The sequence below is a fragment of the Cherax quadricarinatus genome, chromosome 38 (assembly GCF_038502225.1).
Source record: "Cherax quadricarinatus isolate ZL_2023a chromosome 38, ASM3850222v1, whole genome shotgun sequence".
NCBI lineage: Eukaryota > Metazoa > Arthropoda > Malacostraca > Decapoda > Parastacidae > Cherax > Cherax quadricarinatus.
In genome coordinates, this window is record NC_091329.1 from 15,868,191 (window position 1) to 15,874,713 (window position 6,523).

At 33.4% G+C, this 6,523-nt stretch overlaps 1 protein-coding gene across 12 annotated transcripts in view; it reads right to left on the reverse strand.

Moving 5' to 3' along the window:
- The window catches only part of LOC128693025 (solute carrier family 41 member 1), a 155,879-nt gene that overhangs the window by 52,113 nt on the left and 97,243 nt on the right, over positions 1-6,523 (reverse strand). The window lies entirely within an intron of this gene.

Below are 6,523 nucleotides of genomic sequence, written 5' to 3' on the forward strand. Positions count from 1 at the left end.
AAAATACAAATCATTTTATTTACAAAATATTATTCAAACTGACAATAAAATATTAAAGTTCACATTAAATAAATCTTTGACTGACTATCATCATTTTGGCAGGCACGCAGATCAGACGATACAGAAAGTCCCAAAGCATAAAACAAAGTTCTGTTTTCAGCTTTACAACTTACAAATGATACACTTGTGTAGAAATGAATAGCAACAAAAATGGTTTCACATGTCATCATACTGCGGCTCAGCAGTGGCAAAACATTAACTGTCCTGCTAGTAAGTGTGTGGACCATGAAGGAAACTTTCTGAATATATTGCATTGTTAAAACACATGCTGGAGACAAATTGACTATTGCTAAACATTGTCAGGTTTATAATGTGACTGTTACTAAACAATGCTAGGTCTATAATGTGACTTACTAAACAATGCTAGGTTTATAATGTGACTCACTAAACACTGCCAGATTTATAATTTTGAGTGAAGAAAGTTTTAATAGTTATTTATTAGGGTAGTGAAGAGGCCAAGAGTCAGTAAGGAGGGGGAGGTGGGTTGGAGTGGGAGGAGAGTGAGCAGAAAGAAAGGTGAGGAAAAGAAGGGGTGAGGAAGATGAGGGTTAGTAAAGGGTGAGGAAGAGTAGAGGTAAGGAAGAGGAGTAGGGGTGATGAAAAGGAGTATGGATGAGGAAGAGGAGTATGGGTGAGGAAGGAGGAGGAAGAGTGGAGTTAAAAAAAAAGATACCAATGGCAATGAAAGACAAAAAGCTTAAAAAATTAAAAGGATGATGATAATGGTGAGAACAACAATAATGCTGAAGACACAGAAGCTTGATGGAATCACTTACTATACTGCTCACAATGAACATGACAACTTCAGCAATGATTATAACTAATGATGATAATGAAAAGAAAGATGGCACAGACTCTCAATAACAGTAAATGAACAGTACAACATAATAATTGCTAACACCAGCACAAGCAGCAATGACTTTCAAACACAAGTGAATAATATAACCATAACAGCAATCATGAGTGATGAAGAAACAAAGAAGTCTAGAATCCACTATTCACTATTTGCATTTAGACATAAAACTGCAACCTTTCTGGTGGGTGATTACCTTGGGAGAACTGGCCTCAACAACGTGAACTCTTACACTAAATACCATTGTAGTACCTAATATATCGCCTAATTTTTCCTCAGGACCTCCTGAATATTAATGTGTTGAATTTAATCAAATACACACAAAATAATTTCACCTAAATGCTATTTTTTTCTTTGTTATACAGTATATCGTCTCTCCTCTTCTTCCTGCTTTTTTTTTTTAACAAACTGAATTTAATGATTAAGTTGTTAACATATCCTATATCAACTTATTTCTAAGCCTAGCCCTATTCAAGAGCTCATGCCCAGATACATAGATAATATGATGGTGAGCCAAAAGCATTACCTGTGAGCTACCAGCAGCTTTACTTCTTGTAGCTAGGTATGTACATGATTTTGACTAGTTCTTCCTTCTTGGAATGTGTGTTAAGGTCCTCATAAAGTGATTTCAAAGAATTTACCACTAATCTAATATGGTCTGTGATCTAGTCATGTATGAAATGATGTCATATGGCCTTGCTTCTGTCTGCACCAGTGCACAAGGTGAGCTTGGGAAGAGAATGAGACTGGCTGACACACACACTGCCAGAGGAAGGAGGAAGAGGAGGAGGTAATAACATTATGGGGCAAGAAAATTGGTGGGATTATTTTCCCATGTGTGTCCATTTATGAAGCCACATTCTGTTGGCTGAGTTTCTATGCCAACAAAGAATCTAGATGCATGTGTTTGGAAAAATCTTCCCTATGTACCAATCATGGCTGTCACTTCAAAATATTGGTCCAAATCAGTGTTTTGCACAAAGTTGTTGATGCAACTTTAATATGTGATGATCCACAAATTTTAAAATACTAATACATTCCTGAAAATTTTTCTTAAGTCGATTGATTGTTCAGAACTCAGAGTCTATGTTCCCCAGACACACCAGAGTTATAAATGGAGATGCATTTTTTGAACTATAATATAGCATCTAACTTCATTTATTTTAAAACAACTATATTAAAAATAAATGTATATACAGTACTCAGAAGAGTCCCTTTCCCCTCCCTCTTATTTCCCCTTTCCTATTCCCTTACTTCTCTCCCTCTCTTCCATCATATCTGACACAGTACTCGACATATCCCAGCCTCACATCATACTCTATTCCTTTAATGTACTTCACTAACACTGAATTCATACTTGATGCTTTGTTCATAGCTTGTAATGAGGTACAGTATCATGTCCTGCACAGGAAGAGGATTTCAACCTTTCTCTCAGAGTCACAGCCAATCTAACAAGCTGGTAAATATTTTACTCTACTCAAAATATTGTTAAGCAAAACAGAGGCAAACTAACTTGGAATATGTATAGTAGCTGATTTTACTAATAAATTTCTTTTAACAAACTTTGAAGCAGCTAGTTGCAGAAAGAAGGGGTATAAAATACCAATATAATGAAGAAAAAGACAAATGCAGTACAATGTGATCCTTTATTAATAACATTTTGCCCACACAGTGGGCTTTCTTAACATTTTACTGCATGTGTGTGTCTTTCTCCATTGAAGCTTTCTTATCCAAGATATGGTTGGCAGAGAGAATTTGTTGTTGTAAAATGCTGAATATTATCAGGCAATTAAAAATATAGAGAGAAAAGAATACAGTAGTACAGTATAATTAGCTTCATTCTTAAAAATTGCGAGTTTCAGGATGAAACTGAAAAGATTATACCTTCCGCTAAAACAATCACTAACATCCCTAACAGTGTCATAGTGGGTTAAAATCTTTATATTTTAAAGAGAAAGTGTACGCTAATCTTGTATAACAGTGTCTTGAAGCTAACTAATGAGACTGAAAAATTAAATAATTATTTTTATGTCTACTATAATGAATCAAACCCACTTATCTCGTGTTCACACTGTGAACATGAGATAAGGTAAAGTGTGATTATCTTGTGTGCTCATGTTAACCTTGGTATATGATACATGCACACAATATCAGGTCTTTAAACTGTGTCCTGGAGAACACTAGGATTCTGCAGGAACTTCATGTACAAGTAGCTCTGTCGGGTATGTCATGAGACATGACTGAGAGGCGGAGAGAGAGCGAGACAAAATTTCATTATCATGTTGAACTTAGTTTTTAAATTCAAATGTTAAAAGAATATTGTACATTTTAAAGTTAACACATGACTCAAAAATCTCACTTATTTTGAAAAAAAAAAAAAAAATCTGTGAAATTTTTCATTATATACGGCAACAAGAATCAACTACAGAAGTAAGCCAAATGTAGAAAATAATCTCCACTTGCAGGTGCCCTTCCCTGTTCCAAATAACGAAACTTTATTCAAGAAAAGGCCATCACATCCCATTCACCGAACATTTATGTCCTTGATTAACTACTAAAAATGATCCCATCAATTACTAAAATTAATTTTTTTTTAAATTAATTCTACAATAAACATGATATTTTTTACTTATTACTGTTTTTTTTTTTAATTTGGTCAATAAAATTATATTATCTTTCTTTTACTTTGTCTAGACTTATAAATTATTTTTGTTAAATTAACATAACTTTTTGTACGTTTCTTATATCACAAGCAGTAGCATAAATTGTGTTTTGTTACCATTTGCCTTGTATAAATAAAAATTTTGCCAAGTCTTCATTTTGTCAATGTTCCAGGGTATTTTTTTAGTGCACCAGTATATAAAGATTCCATGACTTCAAAAAAAACTTTGAAAACCACTGTCCTAGACTACTTTACATTACAAATGTATAGAAAAGTTCTTATGATAACTTTTAAGTCTTTGCTGACCACTTACTATATGAAACACAAAAGCTGTAAGTATTTCTGAATACTATTTTGTTTTGGTTTCTTTTACATATAAAAAAGCACTCTCACACACACAAAGTAAAGACTTTGTTATCTTCTTCTATACCCCCTTCCCCCTACCCTAAAAAGGGAATGCCCTGATAATAAAAGGCTCTTAATTCAAGAAATTGGAGCTATCCTTTCCCTCCTTGGATCAAACACCATCACCTCAACCCCTCCCAATCCCTAGTTGTTGTTGGATGCTTATGGATTTAGCACTTGTCTATGAATAATAATAACACTAGTTCCCTTTCCAATTATTATTAACTGTTATTATATTCATATGCAAGTACTAAAACTGAAAAGATCATACAATGTCTGAGAAATGGAGAGCAACCAGGTTTGAGCTATTTTTCCTTTTCTCCCAAATTGCAGTGCAGTGCTTCTACCCAGTTTGTAACACACTTATAAAGAAACAAACTTAATTTCATACATATGAACCTTCTTGAAGAACTTAAAGCATCTGCAGAGTCACAACTAAGAAGATATTCAGTATTATATTTTGTAGAGAAGCAATGTGTTTGCTGTATTTCTTAATGCTTCTAAAAAAAATTTGTCAAAGCATTAACAATAGGGTCTACCAAGGGGTTGTGAAATATCTCTTATCTCATATATGATGCTGCGAAATGGAATAATGTGAATTTACAGTTCTCTCTGAGTAGCAGGATCAGGTAAAGGGGCAGCTCGTAGTCCTATCTTGTTTTCAGTACACTTGGACCTATTCACTGAAAGGTTCATGCATGTGAGGGTGGCTATCATGATGATAATACATGGCTGTCATGTTGGCAATACAAGCAAGGTTGGTTATCATGTTAGCAATGTATGCATGAGGGGTTGGTTTTCATGTTAGCAATATACTGTATATACACAATAAGGATTGGTTGTCTTGTTGACAATACATGCTCAAGGGGATGGTTGTTGTGCTGGCAACACATGTGGGGTTGGCTGTTAAGTTGGCAAAACATGCCCCAACGTTCTCGGGTGTACAGATGACCTTCTGTTGTTGCATCCACCAAAAAGGCCATGAAACTGCTTGAGATTTGTAAAGAATATGAAGCAGAATTTAAACAAATTTCTAATCCAAGAAAGTAGTTTGCACTACTTCTCTTCTCAGCTGAGAGTCACAGTAGAATAATCAATTTGGAACTATTAAGCAGGACTACACCAGCCAGCTAAATTTAGTATTGTACTGTACTCAGAAAAGCATTCAGGACATGTATTGTCTTCTGAAGGTCAAATTTGTAACTTTTTTGACATTGTGAGAGATAAAAATGACTATTAATGCAATTACTGCATGAAGGATAAATCATCTTGATACAAGGCTCAAAGAACATCTCTTCGACATTTAATGTCATTTTATATGTTTGACAGTTGCGGTACTTGAGCAACAGGAATTTGAGCACTAGTAATGTCACTGGAGGAAGTGCTTGAGACATATACTTGGTTGATCTCCTTTACTCATAATGACTATTCATAGTCTCATGACTACTACCTTCTTGAGTAGTGCTGCTTTCCAAGAACATTTGTACTTTATTCTGTCAGCAACTTGATGACTCTAATATATTCAAGAACTATTAATACAGCTGTAAACCAGTGTACCTCAACAGTCTTCTCAATACATTATTTGCTATGCTAAAGAAAAGGGGCACAAAAATGCTTCTAGTGACACTACAGTGACTTGCAATGTTAATACATCTAAGAGTTGATTACTCAAATGATGGTCAACTGTTTTTTGTTGATAGCAAGATAGTCCTACCTTCACTCAGTCTGTGTTCTATGAGATATGACATAATGTATAATGAATAAATGTTATAAACCAAGCTAATGCTTATAGTCCTACAGGACTATAAACAAATTTGTTAAACCAGTACTACAATATTGTATATCTAATCATTACCTGTATTATTATTATTACATATTATTATTATTGTTATTATTATTATTATTATTATGTACAATAATATTCTACCATTCTGCATTCAAATTATGATTATTATTAAAATTATTATCAATATAATGAATTATCATCAGTATAGTGCACAGAAGAAAGATATTGCTGTTATATACAATACTACTACATGTATTTACTGTCACTTATGTTTCCTTGCAAAAAGCATTAGTAATTTGTTAATAAAGCTAATTTATCTATGTACATATAAATACTCAAGCATTGATAGAAAAATGTGTGTTTATACATATGTAATGTAGATTCAACTTATAAAACTAAGCACTAAATCTAAATAATGTATTAAAGCAACTACAGTGGTACCTTGTGTTTCAAACAGCTCCCAACTCAAACAATTATGTAAGTGTATTTTTGTAAGTGGTTTTGTAAGTATATTTTTGGGGGTCTGAAACGGACTAATCTAATTTACATTATTCCTCATGGGAATAAATTAATTCGGTATAGGCACTCGAACAGCCTTCTGGAACGAATTAAGTTCATAACTCGAGGTACCACTATATATGGATTACAATGACTATATTATTATTGTGACTATTAATATATTACTATTGTACTATTACAGTATTATAATATAGTGTAGTAATTAATATTATATTATATTATAAGCAAATATATATCT